Source organism: Myotis daubentonii, chromosome 8 (assembly GCF_963259705.1).
Source record: "Myotis daubentonii chromosome 8, mMyoDau2.1, whole genome shotgun sequence".
In the NCBI taxonomy this organism is placed as follows: Eukaryota; Metazoa; Chordata; class Mammalia; order Chiroptera; family Vespertilionidae; genus Myotis; species Myotis daubentonii.
This window is the reverse complement of record NC_081847.1, coordinates 67,082,714-67,098,849: the sequence shown is the minus strand read 5'-3', so window position 1 is coordinate 67,098,849 and position 16,136 is coordinate 67,082,714.

Sequence of the window (16,136 nt, the reverse complement as noted above, 5' to 3'; positions counted from 1 at the left end):
AAGGAAATACAGAAAATTCTCACTAATGTCCTCCAGTTCGAAGAAAAATGAGTGGAGAATAAAGCTATGCAGCCTCAGTGAAGACAGAAGAAAAACTCTTGGGAGTGGAAAACCTTACACGTCACCAGGTTATAGAAGAGGCCAGAGGAGCCATGCTCTAGGCTTTGCTGTGCGGAGAAGATGACTCAGAGTCCATTGGAGTGGGGCACATCTCTTTGAGGGTGAGCATCCCCAGTACAAGACACTAAATGAATATTCAGATGAGAGCAGTGTTGTGCCCTGGTGAGGGCTTCAAATAATTCTAGCTGGGTTAGCATTCCCCTCCCCCACCCTTAATCCTTAACAACAACATGCCCTCAGTTCACACAAATTTAATATAATGCAACTCTTAAGCTACATATTGGGGCTCAGAGAGGAAGACAAATGACTGTCAGATCAGGTGGAATAAATATTAAAGAGAACTTATCCATATGATAGCAGAACAGATAGAAGATCTGGGCATATGGGTACCATCATAAGTATGTGTAAGATGAAAAGAAATGATATGAAGCTATTCAAATCTACAACAACCAAAATGCATAAAATATTACATCTAAATAACAATCAAAGAACCCAGTCTGGAGGAAAACATAATCTAAGAAACAGAAAAGACTTTTAGGTATTTTTCATGATATGGATTCAATAAAACTAGCTCAATGCGGAGGCAATAAGGTAACAAACAGATGAAAAAGAGAAAGATAAAGAAAAGTAAAAAAAAACAACCCACTATTCTAGATCTAATTAATAATTTAGAAAGAGCAATAAATTGAATAGACATGTTTAGAAATCAAATTGCTGATATGGACAGAAAGAGAGAGAGAAAGAAAAAAGGAAAAGAAAAAGCTCCACAGGCCGGGATGTTCATTTGCTTTAGCATGGATATAATCCAAAAGCCTAGAAGAGAACAGTCCCTTGGTCTGCAGTAGTCAATAAACATTTGAATAAGTATTTGTTGTATGAGTAAAAATACTAAATGGTATGATTGGACCCACAGAGAAGAAAATGTTCATTCTTTGTCATGAAAACCGCTGCTAAAGAGAGCCCAGAACCTAGTGCAGTATCTCAAAGAGAGTTTTTTTTAACACATAGCTTTGTATCTGAAACCACTTCATCAGAATCTCTGGAAGAGCTCTCGGAAATTTTGCAATTTTAATATGCACTGAATGTGATTCTCCCATACATTAAAGATCGAGAACTATCATTTATTAGATCCTTTATATTTTTATTCTGGCTGCTTTCCTTTCTTATTGGTCACATACAGTTTCTACAGTCTTTCTATTAGAGCTCTTTTTTGTTTTATTTTGCTATAATAACTCAGGTAGATGTTTTTTAATATAAAGAATATGAGCAATAAACTCTAAATTCTCATCTTTTTAGATTTCTTTCTCTTCACATTGATATAAGGGGTATGTGGGTCTAGGATTCTAGGTTGCAAATTCTTCACCCCAGATTTTTTTTCTTTATACTGGGGCAAAAGGACTCAATCAGAGATGAAGTGAAACATAGCCAAGTGGCCGTCAAAGCCCCCCACACTGAGTACTCTTCCCCATGTGAACCATGAAGGTAACACGTTCGCATTCAGAAGCATCATGGTAGGAGATGCTTCATTAAGCTCAATTTTAATGCTGGGCCATAGTACTAGAGATCATGTTTTCTTTGTATTTTTCATCACAGTTTATCTCACGGTGTGTATTCCTTAGCAACACTATTTGGATTTACAAATATCACTGCCCCCGTCCGAAATAAGTTTTCAAATAGATTTTTACATCTCTTCAAAATCTGAAACCTAAAAATTCCTAAACACTCCTGGGATGAAACAAAACAAAGCAAAATTATTCTAATTGTGGTGGACGTGGCTCATCAATGCGGAGACAGAAGGTACACCTGCCCTCTGGACATGGAGTCACCTGCACACATGACCGTCTCCTGAGTGATGGGGTCCCGACTACATAATTGAGCCAATGAAATATGAAGCAATCCACTAACTTTGCTTCTGGAATGATACAATTCCATATGAAGATGATGATACTTGGGGATTCCAGCCCACCCCTACTTAGATTCAGCTAGCAGCCTCTCTGTTCCAGTCTCGGATCCCCTGCCCTTGTCTTCCTTATATCAGGCTGGGAGAGACTTCAATACCCGACACAGGCAGGGACCAGGGCCCGCTCTTGTTAGCAGAGAGCAGTTACTAAAGATAGACAAATGGAATAGGGAAACTGAGACAGACACTTAAACAGCCAAGTAGTTTACAGCCATCTAGTAAATTGCTCACCCCAGAAATTTTAAAAATAGCTTGTCGTCTGCCTAGTGTTACTCATGAAAAGTTTGGTGGAAAATTACAAAACCTTCTAGAAAGCCTGTTCTCTCTCTCTGAGGATTTTAGGATCTTCTCTTTATCTTTTTGTTCTGAATTTTCACCAGGACCTACGTGTGAGTTTCCATTAAAAACAAAGAACCCCAAACAACCCTGCTTAGCCCTCAGCTTTCTTACTGTGAAGACGCTCATCTTTAGAGCACTGGCCAAAGGCAAGGTTGTGATGCTACCACACACTCTTGGGCCAAAGATCGGCAAACTTTTTCTAAGAAGTGAGCGTTTTTAGGCATTGCCTGGCCACATTGCTGGCCAGAAGGTCACTGTTGCAACTGCTCAACTCTACCCTTGTAGCACAAAAGCAGCCAGTGCAAAATCTAAATACAGACCCATGGCTGTGTTCCAAAAAAATCTGCACTTGGGGGCACTGAAATGTGAGTTTTATATATTTTTCACATGTTACAAAATATTATTTTTCCCCAACCATTGAAATGCCATTCATACCTGCAGGCATATTCAAAAACAGGCAGAGAGTTGGATTTGGCCTGATGACCTTATTCTGCACACCCCTGCTCCAGGCCAACAGAAAAATCACAATACAGTGTATTTATTTTGTTGATTTTACACGTCTTTTTTCCATTGTTAACATCCATTTTCCTAAGCAGGAGACCTTCGATACCTAGAAAACAAATTGTCTTTTAATCAAATAATAGTGGCTAAAGTGGATACCATATATGGGGTCTGTGGGGGGCGGGGGGGGGGGTGAGGTGTTTGGCTCCTACCTTATGCCATACATAAAAGGAATTTGAGCTGCATTATAAACCGAAATGTGAAAGGAGAATATTTTCATGAACTCAAGGTAGGTAAATAACTTGATAAGGAACCTCATAAAAAGCATATACAATAAACATCTATCTATCTATATAAAAACCTAAGCAACTGGAAAGTGGGAATGACTGGTTGCTATGACATGCACTGACCACCAGGGGCAGATGCTCAATGCAGGAGCTGCCCCCTGGTGATCAGTGCGCTCCCACAGCCAACCTCCCGTGGCCAGCCAATCTCCTGCGGTCCCTCCCCCCATTCGGCAGGCCCCCCGCCAGCAGCTGGCAGCCAACAGGAAGGCCCCAGCCGGCAACTGGAAGGCACCGATCGGCCCTGATCACCAGCCAGTCCTAGGGACCGCACCCATGCATGAATTTCATACGCTGGGCCTCTAGTTGATCTATAAATATTGTAAGTAGAAAAAAAAAAGAACAAAAAAACCCCAGAGACAATAGTGAAGGTTTTATGATAGCTGACTATATGGTATGAACATTGAATTTAGAATTGAAAAACTTGGATCTGCCCTGACTGGTTTGGCTCAGTGGATAGAGCATTGGCCTGCAGACTCAGGGGTCCCGGGTTCGGTTCCGGTCAAGGGCATGTACCTTGGTTGTGGGCACATCCCTAGTGGGGGATGTGCAGGAGGCAGCTGATCCATGTTTCTCTCTCATCAATGTTTCTAACTCTCTATTTCTCTCCCTTCCTCTCTGTAAAAAATCAATAAAATATATATTTTTAAAAAAGAATAACTTGGATTTGAATTTCAACCTTGCCTTTTACTAACTGTGTAAGTTTAAGTCACTTAGTTTTATTTTCTTTTACCATAAAGTGAAGGGGGAATTGGACCAGGTAATTTTTAAGTTCTCCTAGCCCTGTTAGATTGCAGTTCTATGTTAACCTATTATACATTGAAATCTAGTTGATTCAGCCAAGAGAAATGACCTCATACATATGTGTAATCAAGTTGTCCACTGGTAAAATAAAGACCATTTGAAGGTAAGGGCCAAATTTCAGTCTCAAAATTACTAACAGTACACATGCTACCTGCTAGTTGTCTTCTGTGCTATCAACTACGTCATCTCCTGACCTAAGATGATCAGCTGCTGAGAACCATGAACAGGGTTGGTTTTATAATTAGTACTAGGGGCCCAGTGCATGAATTTGTGCACCTTGAAAGGAACTGTGGGCCATGAGGCTGCAGTGGGCATAGGGGTGAGTCACAGCCCATCCTCCGTGCCCCTGCCCAGGCCCCCCCACCATGGTCCTGGTCCCCTGCCTGCCAGCAGCCCCACTCCCACCGCCTGACAGTGCTGGCTCTGCTTGCACCTGCTGATGGCACAGAGTGATTGGGGCTGGTGCCAGCAGTGGGTACGAGCAGCTGCTGCTGCTCCGATTGCCCCTCAGGAGCAGGGGGAGGTGGAGAAGCCCTCAGGAGTGATCAGGGCTGGTAGCCGCTGCTGGCACCCACTGATGGCGCAGAACGATTGGGGCCGGCGCTGGGCACCGGCAGTGGGTGCGAGTAGCAGCTCTGGCACCAGCAGCAGGTGTGAGCACCTAGCAGGACCATGGTGCGTGGGACCAAAGAATTTTCAGTAACCACCAGAGGCTCGCCTCGATGACAGCGACCAGCACCCCGCCTTGGTCTGGCACCCCTGCTCACCTGCTCCACCACCCGCCACAGCTGACACCTGCCATGTTCCACACGCACCCTCTGGTGGTCAGCGCACGTCATGGCAACTGGTTGTTTGGTTGTTTGGTTGTTCCGCTGTTCGGTCTATTTGCATATTAGGGTTTTATATACATAGGAGCTTCACTTTAAGAAGTCAAGGTATAGGATGTAATTTCAAATTTGAAATAAAAAAGTAAAGATTAATGACTTTCAATATAAAATAATTTTTCATTTCCAAAAAGACTTCCCATATTATTTTATAAATTTCAAAATATCCTGAGCATTTTTGTAAACTGTTTGAAACATGAAATTATTTACACACAGCTCCTCAGCAGAGCTTAGAGATCTCTGCTACTTTGAACAGAATTCAAACCTCATAGCAAGCCATAGCAGATAAGATCAGGACCTGGCCTCTGTTCTCCATCTCTACTCCTCATCCACCCCTCCCTCAACTCCAAAACTTCACTTCCTGGCCTTTAAGGCAACCCCTAAGGACCATTAAAACTGAATCAATCTCTTCATCTCGCACAAGACACGTCACCTTGACCTTTCTTAGGGCACTTACATTCTCCCATATGAACTTCTCTGAGGGCAGGCGTCCTACCTTTTGTATTCTTGTTCTCCCACTGCACCTTTTAAGAAGCAGGAGCTCCAAGTTGTCCAGGCAAGGACTGAGGATAGGGGTGGGGAGTGCTGAAGCACACACATATGTGCTGGGGAAGGGCCGGTTCAGGAAGAGCTGCTGAGGGCTGCATTCCAGGCATGTGCTTGTTCTCCTGAGCTGTGAGAATACGCTTTCCCACTAACAAAGCATAGCATCAATCTGCAGAGGTAGCGTCTCAGGAACACGCAGAATGCCACCTGCTGAGAGCATCGCCCCACGGGGTGTTGAAAGGGTAGGCGTTGTGAGGAATATGGAATCAGAAATCTGGTCTACATAGAAAATGGCAGCTCATTAGAATGTGCCAAGTATGGACCAGGGGAGGGTGGCCTTTTCAATACCCCTGAATGTTCCCGTCACTTGGCAGGAGTCGCCCCACCCGCGGCTGAAAAAGGACGTGACCTGCGCATTCTCCCCATGCGTCCTCAGGTTCTTGCTCTTTAGAACCTGTTCTTACCAAGATCAACTCTGATTTTCCAAGCAGACTTCTTTGCCGGGAAGAAAATTTGGCAACCCGCTGACATGAATACTGCAGTATACTTGGCAATTACAGTTAGTTTAAAAAAAAAATAGTGCTTATTTTTTCAATTATAAAAATAATACGTGCTTATAATAGAAAATTGGAAAGTATTAAAAACTAGAATGGAAGAAATAATTATCCATGATTTCACTGCCTATGACACCCACTGTTAACATGTTAGTGAATTTCCTTCCAGACATTTTCTATGAATATTTGTATAACTGAATTTATTTTCTGGGTACACTCTTACATTACACTTTTATTTTTTTTTAAATATATTTTATTGATTTTTTACAGAGAGGAAGGGAGAGAGATAGAGAGTTAGAAACATCGATGAGAGAGAAACATCGATCAGCTGCCTCCTGCACATCTCCTACTGGGGATATGCCCGCAACCCAGGTACATGCCCTTAACCGGAATCGAACCTGGGACCTTTCAGTCCGCAGGCCGACGCTCTATCCACTGAGCCAAACCGGTTTCGGCTTACATTACACTTTTAACTTAAAGTTGTAACATGAGCATTTGTCGATTATGGACAACTATGGAAAATATTTACTACCTAACTCTTTACTTAAACTTTTCATAAATAGTACAGTTAAAAGTATATTTTTTTACTTTTCACCACAACAATAGAAACTCATTGTAACAAAAAAAATCAAACATGACAGTAATTTAAAAAGAGAAAGTTTATTATACTCCCTCCCCGCAGATATAATCATCATTGGTTGTATTTGTCTATGCCTATACTAATCTTTGTATATTAATATACATTTTTAAAATTTTATGACCTGGTCAGTACATTGTGAAGTCATCAGAAGATAGGTGAGTAAGGGCTGCATGGCAGGGCCGCAGACTTCACAGCGTCCAGAGGATTTAGCTGCGGGGTAGCCAGGCTCCTGGCCCCGGTGCGGGAGGCAGCGGCCTTTCTGCGGCTCCATACGGTGCAGCGGAGCAGGGCCTGGGTTTCGAGAGGAGATGCCCAAGGATTCCACTCGGAGTGAGAAGCAGTAGCCTAAACCTTCACTTCTGGGCCACACTCAGATCATCAGTCTCAAAGGACCAGACTGGAAATAAAACTAAAGTGGGGAACGTACTCCCAACTGAGGTCAAGCTGATGAGGAGACTTACATCGACGGGTAGGAAGGGCAAGGTCGTGAGAGGGGCTGACCCAGCTTCCAGGCTGGCTGGCTGAGAGAGGAGGGAGCTCTGGGCTATGGGGGGGGGGTCTGTTCCCTCCGAAGGCTGAGGCCCAGGACTCAGGCTGGGCTGCGCCAAAGCCAGACCAGCAGCCCGTGTAACATCCAGCTGTGAAAGGCAGCAGGGCTGCTGGCCGCTGGGGAGTCTGCAGCCAGCAGACTGGAGAGAAAGCCTCCGTTTCTGTTTTTCTGTTTTTGTTTTTAAAACCCAGAGCGCAGGATTTCATTAGCAGCGACTCACACGAAGCTTTGGCCCAGGGAGGGTGGTGCGGACTCAAGGTGCCTAAGGAGAGCCTGGGGTGGGAAGCATTGGGGGGGCCTTGGAAAAGCAGCAGCCAGGAGTCCTGCATTCAGCTGTACCCCCCAAACCGAAATGGCCATTTCTCCTGAGAGGAGCTAGCTGCTCCAGAGGCCACAGCTCAGGAAAAAGGCCAACAACCTGCCCTGAGTGATACAGCCCACCCCGCCCTCAAGAGCCCTGCCTGCCACACCTGCACGCTGACCTTCACAGAGGAGCCAACAGCAGAGGCCAAGCCTACGAGTTGCAACAGTCTCAGGAAGCATAGGGACTGGGCTGGGAAGGGCCACCCATCCCACTCTCCTGGGACCCTGACTGGTGCTTTCCCCATGCGGGAGAGCTGGTAGGAACCCCAGGTTTCCAGCTGACCCCACTGGAGTGCATACAAGGATCTCTGCCCAGCCAAGGCCAGAGCAATATTCTGGGCCACTCGCAAAGGAGTAGCTCTGGGACAAGGAAACACATCCACCGCTTTTTCTGAACATCACCTCCCCCTCAGGGGAGACCCAGACGTCTAGATTCCCAATTCCCCCCAATTTCCTTTCAGACACAGACTTTTGAGTAGTTAAGATTGACAGCTGGCTGGCAGGCAAAGGCCGGCAGAGATGGAGCCCAGAGAACCTGGGCAAGCTTGCAGACGGAGCCCTGGGCCCCATGCCGCTAACAAACCTGCACAGAGGGTAGATTTGCCCCTCCTGCTGGCAGCCAAGTCCGGTGGAGACAGACACAAACGTAGATCGCTTGGAGCTTCAAGCAGGGTGCTGGAAAACGAGGGCAGTTTCTGATAGTGGGTGGCACCTCAGTACCTCCCAGGAAGCTCAGAGCTGGCAGACAGAACAGCCAGCCAGTCATCAGAAGCGCAGGGCCCAACGGAGCTTCCTTGAGGAACAAACTGCTGAAACGAACAGAACACTACTTCATTTTTTTCCTTTTTTCTCTCTTCCCTTAAGTTTTTTCTTTTTAAATTTATCGGCATCTATCTGCCTTATTGATTTGTTATCATTTTAGTCTCTATTGTTTTGTTCATATATCTAATTTTCCTCTTCCCTTTTCCTACTCAATTTTTTTTTCCCTTTTCTTTTTCTCCTGCTTACTCATCTTTTTTTTCCTTTTCTTATTTTGGGTCTATCTGCTTTCTCCTCTATTTTCCTTTTCAATTTTTCTTCTTCCTCCTTTATTTTAAACTGCTTCCCTTCCCCTATTTTTCTAATTCTTTATTTCATCTCTGCCCCTTCACATTCCTTTTTCTTCATCACCCCCCTTTTTTGCTTGTGTTTGTTTCTTTGTTTGTTATCTTTTCTCCTCATATTTTTTGTTCTCATATTTTTCCTTTCTTTTTTTCTTCTATCACTCTTGCTCTCTCTTCTCTTTCTTAATTCTCTCTTCTCTGGTGGTTGCTTTTGTTGTTGCTGTTGGGTCTTGTATGTGCTTTTGTTTTATCTTTTGTTGTGTTGTATTTTGTTTTGCTCTGTCAGTACCTCCCTCCACAATAGCTTGCATGACATGGTGGGTGGTGGTGGTGAGCCACAGAGCATCCACAAAAATCTGCTCTGCAACCCACCATAAGCCAGCCACTTATATTGGTAGAAGTACAAAGATTACTTGGGGAATTTGCCAAAGGGGATGCCAAATGGGCAGTTAACAGGTAAATAGGCTGGAGATTTGCAAAGGCCTGCAGGTATACAAAAGGGCCAGGAACCTTCAACGGGTTTAGTGATAAGCAAGGGCTGGAGATCTTCAAAGGGTTGGCAATTCTGGTTTCAGCAGCAAAGTTGTTCATCTTTCCATGATAACAGGCAGCTCCAAAGGGGGAGGACGGGCTGCATTTCCAGGTGAGCTCCCAGGTCCTGGGTGCAGCTGCCAGCCAAGTTAGAATGTGCCTTCTTTAATCAGCATAAAGCAATCATGGTTAACAGAGCATCACTATTCTAACTGGTTTCCCAGCAGTCTATTTCTGCCCCTATCATTTCCCTAAGGAGACCCTGAAATTCCACAAACGTTTTGCTTATATGTTTTGTATATGCTGCTTCCTATGCCTGAATACCTGCTCCCCTGTGCCCGCCCCTGCCTGGTAAACGCCTACCCAGCCTACGGTACTCCACTCAGATGTCCTGTCCTGCAGGAGCCCTCCTTCCTCCCCTCTCTCCCCAGCCAGGGTTCATTATTTTCTCTTCACTGAGTCCATAATAAAGTATTCAAAGCTCTACTACACTTACCATGTGGTGCCGTACTTATTTGTTCACATGTTGATCTCTTGAACTAGATTGTCGTTTTCTTAAAGTCAGGGATCACATTTTATTCATTTTTGCATCCCCAATACTGAATTTGTAAAAGTTACGAATAGATCTCTAGTGAATGGATAAATAAACAGAGATGATATAATTACATGTCTACCCATACAAGACCTCATTCTTAAAATCGTGTTTCCTTCTTTATTAATTTACCACTTGTGAATAGTACACCCATTTCTCCTGAAGAAATTAAATGAGCCTCAATAAACTATTATATGTTTTATAAATAAGTACTACATTTCCCAGGCTTCCTTGCATTTAGGAAGGAAGCCTGGGAAATACATGGCCTGAAAACCTGCATTATAGAGTTGTCAGTTTTCTAAGTGAAACAATGCTATAAACAGGTTCCCGCCCTGGGAGTGAGTGACTGCAGAATCCTAAGCCCATGCTTTGGCTCAGTTTGTTTCTGTCTTCCTTCAGCTCAGAGCAGATGATCTAGGCTGCAGTGTTAGCAGTTTCGAGAAAATGCTCAGGCATGACCAATGCTAACAAAGAGAAGGGCGCATTGTCCTGCCCTGGAACACTCGAGAGTTTGAGGGCTTTTAGGCTGGCATGTTCTGTTTCAGTGGATGGCAATTCTGTGCCAGTATTACACCAACTCTAGCCACACTGCTGGTATATTTTGTACTACTTTTGTATTAATGCTAATATTGGTATTAAAATTTGATTTTTCCTCTCTAGAAATAGAATTTCAGCAGTTCCTAGGTTTCAACATGCAATGTGTGTGACTGAATCTATACCCATTCCAAATGCTCCCTTCGATGGTGGCCTCTGTGTTCCCATATCTAGCCTGGGTTTTATTTTTGTAGAGGCTTGTCTTAAATATCCTTAATTTTTAAAAACCCTAAAATTATTCTCCTAAAATATTCCCACTGCCCAACTTCATCCTCCACGCTGTGGGTTTTAAAAATTAATTGAGAGCATGGATTCCCTTTTCTGAGCCTGCAATAATAAAGTATGTAGAATACATACAGGATATATTTGTGCACTTATGTGCTCATTTTCTGTCTCTTCCAGAAAGAACAAAAGCTCCAATAAGAGAGGCATTTTTTTTGTTTCATTCTCACCGTTTCCCCAGCACCTGGCACATAGGAGATGCTCAGTAAATCTGTAGAATGACAGAATGGTGGTGCCTCTATTTTTGTAGACGTATTTGCTGCGTTAGCCAGTCGCTCTGAGTGAGGCAGGCTCGGGATAAATGAAGAAGCAGAGACCTGTTCCCAGTGCACCCCCCTCCCCCTTCATTCCTTATCCTTTTCTTGTCAAGCACGTGACACCCTCCTGACCCCAGGCCTTTGCCCTCTTCCAGCTGCCTAGCCCTGCTGTCTCCCCTATATAGTGCGTGTTTGTTTGTTTTTCATTTGCGTTCCTCCACGTGTCCTCTCAGGTTACCTAGAATAGTTAATTTGTTAAAATAGTTTATCCAAAATGCAATAACTATTTTGGAAAAGAAGAAAAGAATTAAGGTTGTTTTTTTTTTAAATAGTGTTTTAAAAACATGTTTTAAAATCTAACCTAGAAGAAGCTAAATCAGGACAGGGGCTTAAGTAAGCAGACAAGGAAGGCTGTCCATTTCTTATGTAAGAGTGATACCAGGGGGCAAGGAGCTGACAGAGGGAGAGAGAGGAAGGAGAAAGATACTGAGGACAGAGATAGAGAGACTCATACAGCTCCGTTTTCAATGAACAGAGTCCCATTCAACCAACGTTTACTAAGCCTGTGCTCTCCTAGATGCTGGGACAAGACAAAGCCCCTATTCTTGTGGAATGTCCATCTTAGAGCACCACTGTCCAATGGAAACCGAATGAAAATCACAAATGCAAGCCACATGTGGAATTTAACATATCAAGTTAATCCATAATATTATTGTTTCAATGTGTAAGCAATATAAAAATTATTAATGAATGAATATTTTACCTTCTCTTTTAGTTAATTCTTCAAAATACTGGGTGTATTTTATACTTACAGCACGGCTCAATTCAGACTAGCCATTTTCCAAGTGCTCAATAGCCAGGTGTGGCTAATGGCTACCATATTGGATGGCGTCATACAATCAACAAGTAAACAAAAATGGAATATGTAATAAGTATATTTATAAGTAGTATAACTTCAGTATTGAGTATTTTGACATATTATGAAGTACTCGCAATAGTAAGGGTGTTATCAAGAAAAGTAAAACAGGACAAGCGATAGAGGATAAGGGAGCTCTTTGGCCTGGTGGTCAGAGCAGGACTGGGCGGAGCTGACACTGGGGCAGAGACTGAGAGAGTGAGGGGAAGAGCCATTCTAAGGCTGGAGAAAGAGCTTTCTAGGCGGAACACCCAGAAAGAGCGAACGCCCTGAGTCAGGACCCAGCATGGTGTCTCCAGGGCGAGAATGGGGGAGATGAATTCAGAGCCATCTGGTTAGGACCGTACCTTGCAGGCCTGGCAAGGAGCTTGGCCTACCATGTCCATAAATTGTCTTCAGAGGATGTGAATTATGCTCATGTATTCTAGCTGTTCTAGTTCTTCCATGTTGAAGGGTATCAATCCTAAAAGCCTTCCCCTGATGTTGTCTTAGGACCTTAACAGTTTAAATGTATCTGTTAGCATGTCTTCACTTTTGGTGTCCCTAATAGTGTCCATATTACAGCGATGGCCAGGAATCCACCATGCTCTGGACACATGGACACTGTGTCTGAGGTTTGGAGGGTATCACAGGCCAACGCCCCCACTTAAAGGCATTTTCTCCCCGCTAGATGTCACGAGTCACTAGCATGCCCTTTGAATATCTTTATTTGGCACATATAGTCATGCTTAAAAAGAGTCTTTATAAATGTATTATCAGCTTTTCTCCAGGATTAGCCATTTGGAGAGTTTTGTCCTTTCTCTTAACCAGCTCTTTGTGCTGCCGATCAACTTAGGGGCCCGCACTCTTTGAACACTCCCAGGCATTTGTACTGCTTCCAAGAGCAGCTACCAACAGAGGCCGCCTCAAGGCTGTGCGTCAAGTGAGCGTCAGTGGGCACTGGTAGGCTGGAACATGCATTGCTAAGAGGCTGACTTTCTGCAGCCGCTCCTTCCACTGCTTTCTAAGGACCTCCCCGTATATTACAGATACATCTCGGTCACCCCTCCCCTCCTCTTCCCCCTCCTTTCCCAACTCCTTCTCTTCAAAGCCCTTCCCTGTCAGCCCCATAAACCCTGAGCTTGCTCCCTGGCCTTCTGGGGTGGGAGGTCAGTGTGCATGGCCACCTCCCACCTCCTGATACAGAACAAGTTCTGATTTGTCCTCAGGTTGTCAGCCAAGTCATGCTCTCAAGAAACAGAGAATGTTTGGTGCTTGATAAATGCTGGTTAAATGTGCATTTTATTTTGCAGGTTTAAGATGTTACTGGGTCATGTGCTCCCCTGATCTGAAGTGTGTGTGGGGAACCTAGTGTTCCAGTGACAACAGGGCTACTGATGACATGAAAACAACTCCTTTTAACCTCCCAAGAAGAAATTCTAAAGGCGGCCACTCCCTGTAATAGCTTCGCCTGACAGTGGCTCCCTTCCCACCAAGGCCCCCTCCTCCTCATGATCTCATGTGCCTGTGCTCCTTCATTACAGCATCACTGTGGCCCTACAACAATGCTCCCCACTGATCTGGTTTAATTTCTAAATAAACGTGGGAGAGTTTTAACTTAGAGGCAGAGCCGACACGTCACTGACAGCGTTTTTTAATAGGTCTTCGGGATCTGCTTCGGAGGCCAGAATTGAAAGAGTTTTGTCTCCTCTAGCATGCTGCTCTCCTTTGTCACATGCCCAGGTCTTCCCTCTCATCTTAATATCTCCCGAGCACAGAGATGCAGTCGCCCCTCTATTTTAGTTTCAAATTGATACTAAATTTGTGTGTGTGTGTTTTTGTTGACATATGGAGGCAGAAAATAAACAAGATAATAAGGTTTCCCGCTGGGATAGCAACAGTTCAAATACCCAATTAGTCAGAGCAGGTAATGCTAGCTGCTGTAAGAGATGAAACTCAAATGTCAGTGGTTTAATGAGATAAGAGGTTGTTGGTCATTTGCTTCATAGCCAAATGCATGTTATTTGGGTTTCTCTGCTCCATGCAGTCATGCAGGAATCTAGATCTTCCTTTTTTTCCTGTTTTGTTTTGTTAATCTAGGCCTTTCCACTATGTGTCTCCTCACCATCTTCTAGGAGCCTTCCACTTTTCACCTGGCTGACAGATTGGGAGTAGCAGGGGAGAGATGGAGACAGAGAGAAGGGGGAGAGAGAGGTTTCCTCCACATTTCATTAGCGAGACTCAGACCTCTGAGCTGCAAGGGTGTCTGGGAAATGTAATCTAGCACCTGAGGAGGAATGTTGGCAATCCACACCCCACCCAACCTCAGCCACAAATATGGCCTTAGAACATCATGTAAATCACAGTATTGTCCTATGCTGCACAGGTAGGTGAGCCAGGGATGGTTTAAAAACCATAAAGAATGTATTTGTTCTCAGGGGGACACTTTGTCTTAAGTTGCTTTGCCAGGGAGTTGTTTAATTCCCAGCACCTGAAAGGTTGGAGGGACAGGAGAGTCCTTGTTACCAGTGGTTTTCTAGTAGCTGTGTGGTTTCTTTTGTACATCTGGATCTCTGATCCTTTCGGAACTTGTTCCTGAGTAAGGTGTGAAGTGTGGATCTAATGTTATCTTTTTAAACAACTAAGTAGTTGTCCAGAGTTATGTTAAAAAGTTCAACTTTGCCCCAGTGATTTGAGACGCCACCTTTATCAAATGGCACATTCCTACATGTGCCCTGGTCTATTTTTAGACTTTCTATTCTTTTCCACTAATCCATCAGTCTATTTCTGTGCCAGTCACCACACTGTCTGAAAAGGTATGCTTTAATGTCTACCAGCGCATTCTTACCTCTAAGACAGTAATTGCTCTTCTTGTATTTTTAAAATTAAGAGTTTTAGTATCAATTGTCTACGTCCACAAAGAAGCTTTTGCATTTTTTTCCCTGGGATTGTTTAAACCTTATAAATTAAGAAAAACTGACATCTTTACCATGTTGTCATCCTATCTAAGAACAGGAATGTCTTTCTACTTATTCATATATTTTTTTCTGTCTTTCAGAGGCGTTTAATAGGGTTTTGTATATTTTTGGTTAAGTTTATATTTTATCTTCTTGTTATTGTAAAAAGAGTTTTCTCTACCTTAACATTTATATGTGCATATTTTACAGGCTACTGATTTCTATATGCTAATTTTATATCCTGCTATCTTACAAGTTTGTGTTTTTTTTTTAACATCAGTATTTCTTAACCTGTGAAGTTTCTAAGAGCCACCCTAAGGAATATTTTCAAATACAGATGTGAGACTGCTTCCCCCATCCAAGGTCACAGGAAATGTCAGGGGAGAAGGAGAGATTTGGTGGCCCTCTGCTTCTCTGATCAAAATCCGTTAGGACCTGGAATGTGAACAGCTCAGGTCCACGAGAGGGCGGGGCTGGGCCAAGCGATGGGCTGACCGCCTGTGCGTGATTGCATTTCCCCGAGACCCAGGGAAGAACCACCTCTCAGCATGGGAAGCAGGGCATGCAGGTGCAAACTGCGGAAAGACAGGCCTGAGAATGGTCAGTGACCTTGAGAACGGGCCTGGAGGCTGAGCAGAGCTCAGGGTTAGGACCGGGAGGCTGGGTTCCCCAGTGCTGGGGAGATGTGAGAAGCTATGGGTGAGCCACCAAAGGGGACCAGACAGTGACTGCAGTCACCTGTAGTTACTTATTTCTATACTTACATGTCTATTTTTGTACTTCTGGTGCCGAGGGCTGAGCCTCCTCATTTCACATCACTTTATCATGGTTGGCTCTTCTTTTATTTTTCTTCCTTATTTATTTTTATGGTCAGCTACTTATTTATTATTTTCTCTTATTATTTTTTATTTATTGCTTTCTGCATCTCCACACCCCTCTTCCATTTCTCCTTCCAAAAAAATACAACTCCTCTGCTTAGAGTTCACGTTCTTAAAATACGTTTTTTTTTGGGGGGGGGGGAGCCAATGTTTCTAAGTACGTATAAACAGAAGTGCGTTATGGATGTCATTGATTTCATTTCATTTACTGAGCATTCTGAAAGATCATCCTATTGCTTGGGCGCATCTGATCATTTTTTTGAATTCTGCATGGCTTTTCCTGGTGTGTCCACTGTCCCAGTGATGGCTGCTCAGAATGCAAGGACACCCCTCCACACAGGATCGTGCTGCCCCTCTGGACCTGCGTGGGAATGGGAATATGAGATACTTGCCATGGGGGTGCACACAGTTAAAGGAGAGTAGCTGTCCACTCCCACCACTG